The sequence below is a fragment of the Macrobrachium rosenbergii genome, chromosome 44 (genome assembly GCF_040412425.1).
Source record: "Macrobrachium rosenbergii isolate ZJJX-2024 chromosome 44, ASM4041242v1, whole genome shotgun sequence".
Taxonomy (NCBI): Eukaryota; Metazoa; Arthropoda; class Malacostraca; order Decapoda; family Palaemonidae; genus Macrobrachium; species Macrobrachium rosenbergii.
In genome coordinates this window covers 5,506,275-5,522,470 of record NC_089784.1, presented here as the reverse complement: position 1 = coordinate 5,522,470, position 16,196 = coordinate 5,506,275, and the positions used below count along the sequence as shown (strand labels likewise).

Genomic DNA, 16,196 nt, shown 5'->3' with positions numbered 1-16,196 from the left:
TCAGTCGACCCAATTATATAAGATTACTAGCATCTGCTGTTGGCAAGAAAAATGGCGTGTTGCCAGCAACTCCACCCCTAAAGGATTGTTGAAAAACGGGAAAAACTGTTCCTTTCTGTCTCCAATGCCCTCCGCCAGGAAATAGGCTTTATAAAGAGAGAGAGAGAGAGAGAGAGAGAGAGAGAGAGAGAGACTGTGAAAACTCTTGTTTATATGTAAGTTATAATCTAATTTCTTTCATCAAAAGCAGTCTGAAATAATAGCACCCGTAAATAACAGAAGCTTTATTATATGACGTATACTCTTTCCCATTACTTTCCATCCGTTTAAAAACACAAGTGCCCATGTTTTCCTATTCTATTATTTTCAGATGAATAATTAATGTCACTGCGAGATTTGTTTATTAAAATGTTCACAGAGCGCTGGCTGTGAAAATTTCTAAAAAAACAAAATTATTTTTTTAAGCTAATGTTTTGGAGATTAGGATAATCCGTTTTCCTCTCGCTGTTGTCGAGGCTAAATACTTCACCGAAAATTCATACATTTTTAATTTGCAGGATCAAATTTTAAAGAACACGAGAGGAACTTCTCTTCCTCATCTTTCTCTCTGTCTCTTTCAACAGAGCTTTCAAAGCAAATTAAACATGTAAAGTCTATTTCTTCAATTTTCATCGGCCTCTTTTCCAGGAGAGCCGTTGTGAATAATATATTTGTTGTGTGAACACTAAACTGGTCGGTGTCGCTTTGGAAAATTCTTATTCAATTTTAAATACTATTTCATGGCCTCAAATAAGGAACGCTGAGATAAAATTAGATGGTTTTTCCCCGTATTTGTCTGTCATCGTTCACTTGGATATAGCTGATATATTCACTAGCATATAACCACAAAAATGTTCTTTTTCGTTGCATATCTATTCACTTTGCAGTTCCATAGCCAATTCTCTTATCCGTTCCACCATTCTTAATCTGCGTTGCTGTTTTCTGCCCGATATTCTGGTCTCTTTTGTTGCAAGGTAACCATATAACTAATATTCTCTATCTTGGCCTTTACTTTTATATGAATATTCTTTCCTCTCCTCCGTTAATTTTATTTATTTATTTTTTTTAATTATCACATTTTATGGTCAAATTACAACATAGAACGAGGGGGGGCCTAAAACATTGTTAAAATGCATCCTATTTCACCCTGCAATTAATAAGGAATGATAACATCTCGAACAGAGCTGTTCAAGTTATTTTGCCAGCGTGCCATTTCTTATAAAACGAAAAAGCAAGCACACCAGTCTAATTCTATATTACAAAAGGAAATTAACAACGTTGTAATGAACTTGTATGAATTTTGACGAAAAACACATACTAAATAATATGTTTATATAGATTACAATAATTTTATTCGTCACTGGTTCTGCCTATGTTCAATAATTTGTTGCCATGTTACTTGTTTTTGTTATTGTGAAGTAGAGACAGTCTACCAATAAATGTCGAAAGAGCCACCTCTTGGCACCCCGCGGCTTGGGAAGGACTTCCCCGATCAAGAAAATAAAAACAGGTAGATTTCACATTTGCGCATCCTCAACGCTTGGAGAGTCTTTCTACATATATCCAAGTCAGAAGATAGAATTTAATGTAATTGGCACAAGGCTGTACCTCTAAGACTGCGTTTCACATACTGAATTTGTGCGTTTCAGCGTAAATTGCATTGTTTCGGAGTCGGAGACATCCCGTAAAACTGTAAATCTCGAACAATATATTCTTGTAACCTCTCAGTATTTGCATTCCTCTGGATTTTGATTTTCACTTCGCGATTTCCATTCGAGGGATCAGGAGAGCAGATCTGTGAAATAACTTTCGATATCTCAGATGAAATAGGGATGGGTTTGCGCAAGAATAACTGCCAATAATTTAATACCGGCTCTGTGAATTAAAGCCTCGATAAAATCTGACATTCGAGATCATTTTGACTCGTTTCTCGCTTTAGTCAAAGGGAAGGCAAAGACTCAAGTTCAACCACACCTGTTTCAAGCAAAGCGTTTTTTCCTTTTATTCTTTATCTCTCTATAGAGCTATACCTGTATTAATGAGAGAAGTATCTTACCCATATAGCAATCTTGGAAGGTGGGTGTAAAAATATTTTATATAGGGAGGAATAATTTTCACACACACATATCAACATTTATTGTACATTTTCGTCTGCAGATTACGTACGCTTGGCATTTCATAGATTGTACGCAACATCACTCTCCCGTGTAACTAAGATTAGTAAGTTCAAAACCAGCGGAAATCCTTAGCTCGAAAGTCTCCCAGTAAAACTCCTGATGACATTAAAGCCGAGTTCATGTTTCCAGTAGTTCCAACGTCTGTCGAAGGTAGAACAAGGTTGAGCGAGGTCACGTCAGAAAGTTAGACTTTTATTATGGTTTCTTTAGCGAATGTAATTATATGCAAATGACTGTATTAGTGCTCTGTTTTTAAATTTTAAAACGAAGGAAACGAGACCTAAGCCGGATTAATTATAAAGGATTAGCAACAGTAGTAATAATAACAGTAGTCGTGGATAAGACTAACTTTCGTTAAATACCGTTCGACCAAAACTAAAAAGAAGAATATGAAAAACGATGAGGAAATATGAAGCATCAAGACTTCCCGGCTCCCTCGTCTAGAAATGACACATAAAGCTTCCATAATCCGGAATCCATTAGAACTGATGCAGGGGATGACGGATGATGCAAGAGAAGAGGCAAGCGCTTTTGACACAGGCAGAAGGGTTGAGAATTTTGGCAAATTTTCCTCTGGAAACCACTTAGGTGTGAACTATAAAAATCGAAGATATCCAAGCAGTGCTGAAGGATGTAAGTCTCTTTGGTTCCATTTGAGCTTTGGGGAGGAAATTCTCAAGTTAAAACAAGAGAAATGGAATAAGACTTAAGTAATAATAATGTTCTTTATAAATGTATGATTTTTATCGTCATACGTACCCTAAAACACAGGTTTAACTTAGTCTTCTACAGTAATTTTCATTGTAATTTTGTTACCAGGAAAGGGTTCGAAAGCTCTTGTAACGTTTTTGTAAAATCAACATAATTCACCACTGAATATTATTGTGGACCTGTGGACTTAGACGCTAGCTACGACCAACGATAGCTGACTAACAACTAGTTACATAATTCACTGGTTTGGTCATTTAAGGCAAACTGGATTTAGGGAAGGCGACCATCCCTCCATTCTCGTCGAGACTAGAACTTGGGTCGTCCAGTTATGAACAAAACGAGCTACCACCTGGCTGCGAGGCCATAGGGAGAGGTAGAAGGCGAAAAGTCGACATCGAAAACTTTTATCCTTTGGTATTTTAGAAAGTAATATCGTGCGTATGTTATGTTCATTCCCCCCACAAAATCCAATGGGATTGTTTCTGCACAGCGACAATTCCCCAGATTTATCCAAAACGTTTGAGGCGTCACAAGATACGAGGCGGAAATCTCATCTTAGGGTCTTCTTCACATCCACCTACGATAATCTTCCTTACCAGAGGAAAATAGGAACCCCAACCGGTGAAGGACTTTTCCAAATATCCAAAGAATAGATTACATTACAAACTGACTCTGTATTACGTATATATATGTACAGTATATACACACTCGCGCACAAGGACACACGTATACATATCTAAATATATCCATATATATATATATATTTTTACGTTTTTCCGTGGTTTTAGTTTGAAATATGCTCTGTGAGACAGGTAGCAACAATTTAAGTTAATTTAGCCTTGTGATTCTGACTTCGTGGGTACGGGAAAACGTAAAAAAAGAGGGAAACAAAGGAGAATTTCATATGAGCATAGGGCTCTGGTTACTGAGGGAAATATTACGTAAAACACGTGGGCACATTTAAAGTAGTGTATTTACATAAATGACATTAGTACGGGAAAGAGGAACTCAGTAGATTGAATGAAACTGGGGAATTCCAGCCACAGCCCGAGAAGCTTCCACGATAGGATCCCTCTGAAATGAGAGATATGCACATTATACGCCAGTAATGAAAATAGACAAAAGAATAATGAATTCGAAGCTGCACTGAGGGTGCCAAAGGAGTAATAAAGAATTAATACTGCCGATGCAAGAGGCGCACGGACATTAGACAAGGGAGATTTCTGGCTTTCTCTTTAAGAAAATATTACGAGACAAAAGCGTGACTGAAATGGGGCTCTTCCAGGGCACTTTACCTTAGCAGATTTTCCGAGGGCGCGTAGAAGGCGGTGCGTGGATGACTTGCGATTTCCGAGGGCGAGTTTCTTCCACGTGGTGAGATGTAAGGGCTTCCGTAAAGGGGCAAGGCGATGGGGACTCCTCGAAACTCCAAGCAATGGCGTGTGGGCTCGAGGAATACGGTTGAAGGGCACGAGGAGAAGTATACTTTGGGAAGGGCCACGTGGTTAGGATGCAAGGGCATCGATGGGGCCAGGTGTTGAGGACGTCTTCACAAGTTCACTCCATATCTTCCAGCCCGCGTGTGTCGAGACCTCGTGGGCTTTTTTGCCTTTTATCCCCTCCTATGGGGCAGGGGGGGTGCGCCCAACACAGATGCTTTGACTCATTGCACCTGCTGCCCGCAGGGGAGGTTTTGGCCTGTAGGAGAAACGCCCAAGCCAGATTACTTTTGCCTCGAAGGAAAGATCTTTATCAAAAATGGGAGCGCCTTTAATCTTTTAACCCTTGTTTTTAAGTCGATAGACAGATGGTCTATCGATCGGCCGGCTGGCAGTAAATGAACAACCAACAACAACAAAGGAGGGGGGGGAGGTAATTTGCTAGCGAATTCTTGCTAATCATAATACCTCCCCATACAAGATGATGTACATACCTCCTTCGGGTGTGTACATCGATATTCAAGAATGAGCGGCAAATGCTTTACGTTACTCTACATTCTGCCTTGCTATGAACTTTACTCCTAAGGGTTTTATGAAGCTTGGTTACTGTTAATAACACATTGGGACAATTTTCGTTAACAGAACGCAAAGTGATTTAAACACTTGCAAAAGAATAATTACTTTAGATTTGGTTACCCACTGGTAACTTTATAAAGTGACTCGAACAATTGTGAATTAATTAAGATTATAGGACCACATATATGAGGCTATGGCCAACAAATGAAAAGAAAGGTTATTGTTCAAGAATTAAAATACACGGTTACTTAATTTTAGATAAAATGCATGCGGTTAGTACAATCTGCCTTGAAGAGGCTGTGTAAATGAAAAACAGCGTTTATTTTTGTAAATGACATCCCCTTTTCACGATACTGTAATGACTATACATATTCGCATTGATAATTTATCTTCGTTTTAACGTACTTGGCTCAGCTATCGTTCAACGCGAGCTGAGGGATGACCCACACACCGGGAATTTGACAGTCGTGTGCGGGCGAGAGTATTCGCGAGGTTTTAATTCGCTAACCTTAAACTACGCTAATTTTATCGTCTACTGCCAACTCAATGTTATGACGGGGCGAGCAGACAAAAGATGTGGGGTAGGACAAACAGCGATCTTGGAAGGAATGGAAAGGGGAAAAGGGATAATAATAACAAAAGGAAAATTACCAAGACGTTACGAATGAAACTTGACCGCATATGAAAGGCGGGACACGTCCCTCAGAGCTTACGAAAGGGGCATTTAAATCACAAGGGCAAGAGTTTATGACTCGCGATTCATTAAAATAAAGATAACTAAATGACTAAAAGAAAGTAAATGATATTGGCAGAAGAGCTAAGGGAAAAAGAGTGAGGGTTTTATTGTGTTAGGCGGGAATTTATCGTCCTACGCCTATAAATTACGGCCCGGACTATCACTTCAGTCCCAGGGCGAGGAAAGTGCACCCGAAGGGCGCGACTCCTTCAGGAGGGGCTAACACGCACGCCCGGTGCCAAGGTATGGGCGCAAGGGCGTGCCACTTCTCACTCTGTTATTCTTAATGATTTATACATTGTGTGGGGAATGGTATCCCGTATTTAATTGCCTCTTGTGGGGATAATTTAAGGGAAGATTAATAGAAGGTGATAAGAGATAGAAGTTCCTGAGGAACGGAAGAAGATAGAGGAGGGCCTGACATCCCCTTCTGGATTAGGGGTGCCAAGACCTTCGAAAGATGAAATAGCGGCACAGGTGCCATGGGAGCTCTAGAGCTCTTTGTAAATTACCTGGAATGTCCCACGCCCGTGGTAATTTCGCCTCGAGTCTTTCTAAATGGGACAGTCGTCCTCGGCCGGGGAAGCGGAGGGCCCGCGACCGGAGGGCGGCACGGAGTACCACCTGGGCCTGCTGATGCGACAGCTGACGCAGGAGTGTTCCGTGCGGGTTCTACCATGATCCGTCGCGGCTCTTGTAGTTCATCGGCCAAGTGAGATATGGCAGAATCCTGACTTGCAATTGCGTCGGCGACGGGCTGAGGCAGAGAGGAGGCGGTCGGGGTGGCGTGAGCGGCTCGCAGGTAACGTTGACCAGCTCAGGCACGGGTTGCGAGGCCGCACCTGCAGGTGAGCTTCGCGGTGGTCGGGAGGAACCGTCTCTCTGACCGACGCTGGTAGCGGTGCCAGGCCGGGGGAGAGGGGGTCCTGAGTTGGATCCCGTGAATGGAGATCGGTGTAGCGCTCTGGCGCTGGCACTAGGGCAGAGGCAGGCGCTATCAGAGGTTTCTTGGGCTCGTCGGTCAGGACGGACGAAGCTTGGCCCTGCTCGGGGCATGCAAGTGGCACCGGCAGGAATTTGGCATCTCCTGAAGGGAGATCTGATTGGGGCCCTGGCACTGGCACTGAGGCAGGGCCGGGCACTGGAATCGGATCGGGAACCGATCGGGGGGGCCACTGTACATCGTACTCAGGGGCACTGGTGGGGACTGCACGTCCTCCTGGTACCCAGGGGCGCCAGTCTTGACTGAGGGAGAAGCGGGGAGGATTACTCGCGCCCGCGGAATGATTCGGGAATGGGGACCCCTAGATTGTCGTGATTTCGGTGGGGACTGAAAGTCCTGTCCCAGGATGACGTCATAGCCTCCGGGGAGATGGCTTGCTACTGCAAGATTGCACATTTTGGATTGGTGAGGTCTTGTGACTCTCAATTGGACCGTAGGGAGTATCATCTTAAATTGATTTATTCCTCGATCGTGACGAGTTTTCGTCTATTGACGATAGCTCCGTGGGAACTCTGTCCCTTCGGATGAGGGGAGATTTGTGCGCCCGAGTCCTCGAATGCAGTGACTCGGCGCGCGGGCTGGCTACCTCGTGGAGGGGCCACGTATACAGGCCCTTCGGCGGGAGGGCCTAATGATGTGGGATCTGTGACGGCCAAGGCGACGGTGGGAGTATTTACTTTATTATTGCGTGGGCATTTCGCCCATGCGGGAGAATGGCCATAGACCTTGCACGCCGTGCAAAAGGTCTGGCTAAAGTCTTTCCGCGCTGCCCCTGTGGAGGGCGCAGGCGAGTTATTTGTCGGTTTTCCGGGAGAGAGAGGAGCCGGTTTCTTGTTCCGGCACTGTTCGGAGGAATGCCCCGTTTTCTTGCAATAATGGCAAGTTAGGGACTTGCCCGAGTTCCCATTTTTGTGGGAATTTGAACCTCCGAGGAGGGACGGGGGATTTATCTTCCGCCCCATGGATCCTTCTTGAGGGTGGTGAGTTTCCCACATGTCTGCTATTCGGCAACACTCGGTGAGTGTTGCTGGGGCTTTTTCCACTATATGAGTGGCGAGGGCAGGAGGGGCGTAGCGCAGGAAATGCTCGAATTTAAACCGCTCGAGTACCTCGGCGGTGTTAGTGGCTCCTTCGAATCGAGCCATTTTGTCAACGCCCGCTCGAATGGTACGCCCAATCGGACCAAGTCTGGCCTGCTTCTCTGGGCTGCTCTCCAACGTCTCCTCCACCGCTCGGGGGTAATCTCGCACGCCTTCGTAACTGCTTGGCGACGGCTTCCCAGTTTCCCGATCGTCGCGGGAAGGGCGTGGTAGGCAACGAGGGCCTTTCCGCCCAGGAATTTAGTGAGAACAAGGGAGAGTTCCGCGGGGGAGAGATCGCAGCATTCCAGGACTCGTTCGGCCCTTTCAAGCCATACTTCAGGCTCGGACTCCGTCCATTTTGGCATGAACGAGTGAGCTTGGCTGAGGGCACTCATTCCCGCGGCAGGGGGCGGGGGGGTGGCGGGCTGTCGTTCTAGCATCTGGAGCTCGTGGGCGCGCTGTCGCTCTCGATCATCCCATTCTCGTTCCTCCCTTTTCTCTTGGGCAATTCTGTCTCTCTCCTCTCGTTGTTCTTGGGCAATTCGTTCCCTCTCTCTCTCTGCACGTTCCTTATCCTTCTCCTGCTCTTGAGCGATTCGTTCTCTCTCCTCTCGTTGTTCTTGGGCAATTCGTTCCCTCTCTCTCTCTGCACGTTCTTTATCCTTCTCCTGCTCTTGGGCAATTCTTGCCCTCTCTCTCTCCTCACGTTCTTTTTCCTTCTCCTGCTCTTGAGCAACTCGTTCTCTCTCTCTCTCCGCCTTGGCATCGTCCACTCGTTCTTGAACCCATGCTCTCAGATCTTGCCCCGATAGTCCCATGTCCTTCCCAGCGGACATGTAGAATTTGAAATCCTCGTTTTGTTGGGCTCTGGTATTAGCCATCTTGGAATAATGGGTATAGGATATGTCTGCAAAGACTCTTTGTTAAAATTGGATGTGTCTTGGAAAGACGTGGTTGTTCTTGGCGAACGAAGTCTAATATGCGTCTCGGAAGACGTAGTTGGATTTTGTCACGCTCGGACTTGGCCGGCTGTAGCGTGAAGTTAAGGAGTTGTTCTAACGAACTAGAATGATCAGTCCCGTAAGGGCTTAGATGTGTGAACTACACTATATAATGTCTCAAAAGGACTTAATCTTGGGTTCCAGCGGGAATGAGAAATTCTCGCCACGTGCGACGTAGAATTTTAGGAGTCTCTGAGGACTGGAATTTGGAGGAATTTCGCCACGTGCGACGTAGAATTTTAGGAGTCTCTGAGGACTGGAATTTGGAGAAATTCTCGCCACGTCGACGTAGAATTTTAGGAGTCTCTAAGGACTGGAATTTGGAGAAATTCTCGCCACGTGCGACGTAGAATTTTAGGAGTCTCTGAGGACTGGAATTTGGAGAAATTCTCGCCACGTGCGACGTAGAATTTTAGGAGTCTCTAAGGACTGGAATTTGGAGAAATTCTCGCCACGTGCGACGTAGAATTTTAGGAGTCTCTGAGGACTGGAGTTTGGAGGAATTCTCGCCACGTGCGACGTAGGATTTTAGGAGTCTCTGAGGACTGGAATTTGGAGAAATTCTCGCCACGTGCGACGTAGAATTTTAGGAGTCTCTGAGGACTGGAATTTGGAGAAATTCTCGCCACATGCGACGTAGAATTTTAGGAGTCTCTAAGGACTGGAATTTGGAGAAATTCTCGCCACGTGCGACGTAGAATTTTAGGAGTCACGTAGGACTTGGAATTTGTGGAATTTGGAGGAATTCTCGCCACGTGCGACGTAGAATTTTAGGAGTCACTTAGGACTTGGAATTACGATTCGTCCCTTAGGACTTAGAAATTACTAACGGGAAACCCAAAGAAAAATGTATGCTGGGAAATGAATGGGAAAAAAAAAAAAAAAAAAATGCTACACACGCGGGCATGGGCGGGCGGGGGGGCGGGGTTTGCAGGTCGTCTGGCCAACACCGGAGTTATTTTTAGATTCTGCGTGAATGAACCCGTATATTTATACACCGTCTGGGATTCCGGGGAATTTCCCAGTCGTCTGAGAGGATAACAGTACAACGGCCTAGTAATTTTCCCTATAAGCGGAGTTTAAATTTCGCTTTCCTAACACCTAACTCGAATTCTAGCTACACTGAGAGAATTTTCAGCAATGCAAGCTGACTTCGTCGTGTCCCACGTGGGAATTTTATTCGCGCCTAAATAACAGTTCGCTAATTCGAAATGCGAAGTAAAATTTATCACAGAGGAATTTCTTTCGCACTATTCCTCGAAGCAAGAATATGGCAAGGATTTTAACACAGAGGAATTTCGCACTATTCCTCGAAGCAAAGGATGGTTAGCACTGGTTATTTTCTAACTACCTATCCTGAAAGGCATGCATTAACGAATCTAATACGGCGGTTCTTTTCTCTCAGTGAATACATGCGTCCCTATTTCTAATTCCTAGGAACAGTCACGATTGTAAAAAGGTTTTGCTAAGATAAACACATTACTTACGTGGAATTTTCTGGATCTGTGTGCTGGTTTTACACAAAAGGTTCGTAATTGTCTCGTACCCAGCTTAGCTTTGCTAATAGCTGATCTGGCAAGTTGCAAATGCAATAAAGCAACACTAGGGAACTGCAACTGCAAAACGAGATCTATGGCCAGGTCGCCATTTTTACGTTTTTCCGTGGTTTTAGTTTGAAATATGCTCTGTGAGACAGGTAGCAACAATTTAAGTTAATTTAGCCTTGTGATTCTGACTTCGTGGGTACGGGAAAACGTAAAAAAGAGGGAAACAAAGGAGAATTTCATATGAGCATAGGGCTCTGGTTACTGAGGGAAATATTACGTAAAACACGTGGGCACATTTAAAGTAGTGTATTTACATAAATGACATTAGTACGGGAAAGAGGAACTCAGTAGATTGAATGAAACGGGAATTCCAGCCACAGCCCGAGAAGCTTCCACGATAGGATCCCTCTGAAATGAGAGATATGCACATTATACGCCAGTAATGAAAATAGACAAAAGAATAATGAATTCGAAGCTGCACTGAGGGTGCCAAAGGAGTAATAAAGAATTAATACTGCCGATGCAAGAGGCGCACGGACATTAGACAAGGGAGATTTCTGGCTTTCTCTTTAAGAAAATATTACGAGACAAAAGCGTGACTGAAATGGGGCTCTTCCAGGGCACTTTACCTTAGCAGATTTTCCGAGGGCGCGTAGAAGGCGGTGCGTGGATGACTTGCGATTTCCGAGGGCGAGTTTCTTCCACGTGGTGAGATGTAAGGGCTTCCGTAAAGGGGCAAGGCGATGGGGACTCCTCGAAACTCCAAGCAATGGCGTGTGGGCTCGAGGAATACGGTTGAAGGGCACGAGGAGAAGTATACTTTGGGAAGGGCCACGTGGTTAGGATGCAAGGGCATCGATGGGGCCAGGTGTTGAGGACGTCTTCACAAGTTCACTCCATATCTTCCAGCCCGCGTGTGTCGAGACCTCGTGGGCTTTTTTTCCTTTTATCCCCTCCTATGGGGCAGGGGTGCGCCCAACACAGATGCTTTGACTCATTGCACCTGCTGCCCGCAGGGGAGGTTTTGGCCTGTAGGAGAAACGCCCAAGCCAGATTACTTTTGCCTCGAAGGAAAGATCTTTATCAAAAATGGGAGCGCCTTTAATCTTTTAACCCTTGTTTTTAAGTCGATAGACAGATGGTCTATCGATCGGCCGGCTGGCAGTAAATGAACAACCAACAACAACAAAGGAGGGGAGGGGGAGGTAATTTGCTAGCGAATTCTTGCTAATCATAATAATATATATATATAAATATATATATATATATATATATATATATATATATATATATATATATATATATATATATATATATATATATATATATATATATTGCAAAAGAGCTTAATCGTTTTGGATAAAATATGAAGAAATTCGTGAAGCGAGTTGACAGAATGGTCTCGATCAGAAAAGTCGGCACAAAATGCATAGAAATTAAACCCCCTTCCCTGGATGAAAAAAACTAGTATGCATGCTATTGTAATATTAATATTAACACAAATAACAGATTATCTGACCCTTTGGACAGACACTTAATACATAAACGAGGCAACCAAATATTCCATAAAATCCTAAAAAAAAAGAGATACGAACCTAAAGGTATTTCTGAAGGAAGCGAAGATTTGGGAAATAGGATGACAGGTATCATCTTCGTCCCCTTTGATATTTACCATAATAACGAACGAGGAAATCTCAAAGGGATCTGTGCAAGTTACCAGCTCTTCCCGAAAGACAAGGTATTAAGACCCTGCATAAGTATTAAATGATCTCCTGTTTTTTCCTTTCTTTTTGGTTTGCAATAAAGGATGTTCCGCCAGTTACAAGGGTACCTTTTGTATTGGAGGAACAAGGAGACGAATATGAAATAACGTTTCCGGTTTTTAGTTTTCTGGAAAGGAAAATTATTGTGACAGCTTTGTCTGTCCTTCCGCACTTTTTCTGTCCGCCCGCAGATCTTAAAAACTACTGAGGCTAGAAGGCTGCAAATTGGTATGTTGATCATCCACCCTCCAATTTCATCAAACATACCAAATTGCAGCCCTCTAGCCTCAGTAGTTTTTAATTTTATTTAAGGTTAAAACTAGCCATAATCTTGCTTCTGGCAACTATATCGGACAGGCCACCACCGGGCCGTGGCTGAAAGTTTCATGGGCCGCGGCTCATACAATATTATATATAATATAATATATATATATATATATATATATATATATATATATATATATATATATATATATATATATATATATATATATATATATATATATATATATATATATATATATATATATATATATTATTCTCCATCCTTGAAACTAGATATATTACATTTTTTGGGTGTCTGATCAATTCGTCCCTGGCAATTCGTCGTCGGTTAATTTGTCCCCGAACAATTCGTCGTTGGTCAATTCGTCGAGAGAATAATAAAATGAAAAAAACAAATATCTGTATTTAAAAACGTGGAAGTCACGAAAGAAGTGATCATTATAGACATTAAAAATCAAAATTTAAGATTGTAGACAATTGCTTTCAGAAAATTAATTTTTTGGCTTGAATCATATTTTTCCATGACATTTTTTATACGCAGGTTCATATCTCTGTACTTTTTCTTTTGGATTGGTTCTCCTTCTTGGATAAATTTCAGCAGTTTGTCACTGGCAAACCTTTCCTCACACTTAGGCACGTCAGTGAGTTTCCAAATATTTGGATGGCTAATATTCACCGCGTGTTTCACCGCGCTGTGGAAGGCTTCTAAATTATTTGTAGTAGGGGGAATCCCCAACATATACATCGATCCCAAACATTCCACATAGTTAATGGAAAGGGGGGGTTCAAGGCGTCACCTGCTTTGTCCTCTTCCTATAGGTGGTCCAATATAATAATTTTCAAAATAGGATGTAAATGACTGTGGAATGTCATCATCATCAACAACTTGTTCGTATTCAACTATAACATCATCAACCGTCAGGAAGGAAAATGCAACAAAACAGCCCATTTTAAGACTAAAATTATCGTCTTCTTGATGTCTGCATTTCAGTCCTTCTTGCACAATATGCTTGTACACATTTTGTCCTGAATAAAACGGGCAGCACGAGAAATTCGACCCAGGAAACGATGCCAGAAATCCATTATGGGCTGCTTTTTCGAAATCCATAATCATATTTTCGGGACCATCATTCCCCAGTAATTCATTTATCTTGCCGAAAAGTCTACTGTATGTGTTTTGACTTTTGTGAGAGAGCAGTTCGAACAGTCGTGGGACATTAGAACTGTTAATTTGAATGTGCACTTCGTATAACTGAAAAAATTTACTTGAGCAGCACTTGAATGTTCCATCTGCCGGCTAGTTCCTGTATTGTTTTAACCGTCGAAGTGCCTCGTCACTTGCAAATATAAATATTCGTTTCCATCCCATTGTCATATTGCAAAAGCTTCTCATGATTGTCAAGGTAGGAGTATTCGCTTGGAACGGAAAACCCATTATTTGTGAGTGGGGTGGCGGGATAGCTGGAATCAGCTTGCTTCCAACGTCTAATATTCCTGTTAAGCGGTGCAAACGGAGGTATTTGCGACAACGTACAGTCGTTTAAATTGTAAACTTAACCAGTGATAACTGAGCGAGGAACATCACGAGATGAAATGGACTTAGCTTTAATATCTGAAACCGTGATCCTTGCATTTACCTCTGCGGCAGTTGAAGCGTGAATTTGGATCCCAATTTTCTTAAGCTCTTTGTAGTTTTCATCTGCATGAAGTCTCGCTTTGCACGCACGATTTTCGCACATCCAGTATTTCGCAGATCCATCACCACTCTGCTTATTTTTTTATATATATATCGACCAGGGGTGTTTTTTCCTTTCGTTGAAGTCAGATTTCAGAATTAAAATAAGCTTGTTCATTTTCCTTATAACTCAAGCATTTCTAGAGACGAAAACCTTGCACAAGTTATAAATTCTTTACTGGAAAAAAAAATGTAGATTATGATTCTAGAGTACAAGATTCCACTTCCGGTTATAAACAATGGAATGAAAAGATCGAATGAGTAAGAAATACTGGCCACCTATATATGTATGTATATATATATACACACAAACATATATATATATATATATATATATATATATATATATATATATATATATATATATATATATATATGCGTATATATATACTTGTGTGTGTGAGTGTATTACTTATTTATTTGTGATTTTTCTTTCGGTAACCCAATCAACATATTTTCACGTAAATCACGTTCCATTCTAATTTTATAACTTGGCTAGGCTCTGCTGTAATGTATCACATACCAAAACCTTTATTTATTTTTTCAAATAAATCCCCAGTCACTCCAGCGAGATGAAACGAACAGGAAGCAAGAAGAATATCCCAGGGGTAATATCCGTGAGGACGACGACACAAAGAGTGAGGAAAAATTCGTTATTTTCTCTCACCGACCTTCATTTCTGAAAGCCCAAAGTTGTTATGATCTCAGATTAGGAATATTTGCAATGATAAACAGAGCGCTAATAGTTTCTTCAACAAATATATGATTCTCTTTTACCAGGACTAGGATTGCTCAGAAAAATTAAGTTTAAAATCATTTTGCGGCGTGTGGATTTATAAGGGTATTTTTTTTAAATAATACAAGTCTGAAAAGCTTGACTTTTGTAAGTACGAACTAATTCACTGATTCGGGTTACAGCTGAGAAGTAAAAACCAGACGAATTACATTTGCAAAGGAAACACAAGTTGAAAGTTTTTGAGCAACACAAAAACTACTAATAAATTATACTCAAGTAGTTATGCGCGGAAGTTCATAGAAAGGAAATTATGTATTTTTTTTCGTGACCTGATGTGTCTCAGTAAAAGCTTTAAAAGCTTTTTTTTATTACCACATAAAACCTCGGCTCCGTTTTAGAGTGGTATGGAATGTCGCCTCTCTTTTCAGATGTCTCGAGAACATTTTAAGTTTTTCGGACTCAAACCATCCTGCTGACACTGTGACTTTAAGAACTCTTTTTAGTTTTCTGTAAAAGAAAACTGTTGAGATGGCTATTTGTCTGCCTGCACTTTTTCTGTCCGCCCTCAGATCATAAAAACTACTGAGGTTAGAGGGCTGCAAATTGGTATATTGATCATCCACCCTCCTATCATCAAACATACCAAATTGCAGCCCTCTAGCCTCAGTAGTTTTTAATTTATTTAAGATTAAAGTTAGCCATGATCATGCGTCTGGCACCGCTATAGGCGCCAACAACACAGGCCACCATTTGGCCGTGGCTGACATTTTCATAGACCGCGGCTGAAATTTTCATGGGCCGCGGCTTTGAGTTTCCCAGGCCGTGGCTGAGAGTTTCATACAGCATTATACGCTGTACAGAAAACTCGATTGCGCCGAAGAAACAGCGGCGCATCTTATTACTTAATGACATTGAGAGCACAACCTTCCCATCTATCAGTGTTTTATATTACGTTGATTTTTTCAAAGCAATATTTTCTGATATGCTCGTATATCCAAAAATGTTATCTCTCTTTGACCCAGTTTAACTTCAACGAGCTTGGGCAAACTCTGTCTTTTGTTTTCACTTGGGCCTATTCTTGTTCTTGTAAATAGGTGTCTTCTTTCTGTAAATATCAGACCTTGTAACTACGAATATAACAGGGATGGAGTCCGTCCCTCTCACATATTGACAATGTCAGCATACTATGGAAAATGAAAATTCAATGTCTGTTAAATGGACTTAGTTTAAAATCTTCTTTCTCTACTGTTAAGTTTCAATAACTTTTTCCTTACTTTCATGGCTTACTTCTCACTATTTTATTGATTATCTCATTTTTAGTATTCATTGATTGATTCCCCTTTACTGTATAATTAAAATAAATGGT

General features: G+C 42.0%; 2 long non-coding RNA genes across 2 annotated transcripts; both read right to left on the bottom strand.

Annotated features, from left to right (window-relative positions):
- Window positions 1–3,882: 3,882 nt before the first annotated feature.
- LOC136829123 (uncharacterized) lies at window positions 3,883–5,465 on the bottom strand. The gene is made up of 2 exons (XR_010850299.1): window positions 4,223–5,465; window positions 3,883–4,001 (listed from the first exon to the last, which is right to left on the bottom strand). It is a non-coding gene; the product is annotated as an uncharacterized lncRNA (long non-coding RNA).
- Window positions 5,466–10,602: 5,137 nt separating this feature from the next.
- LOC136829121 (uncharacterized) lies at window positions 10,603–11,499 on the bottom strand. The gene is made up of 2 exons (XR_010850298.1): window positions 10,941–11,499; window positions 10,603–10,719 (listed from the first exon to the last, which is right to left on the bottom strand). It is a non-coding gene; the product is annotated as an uncharacterized lncRNA (long non-coding RNA).
- Between the last annotated feature and the right edge of the window lie 4,697 nt (window positions 11,500–16,196).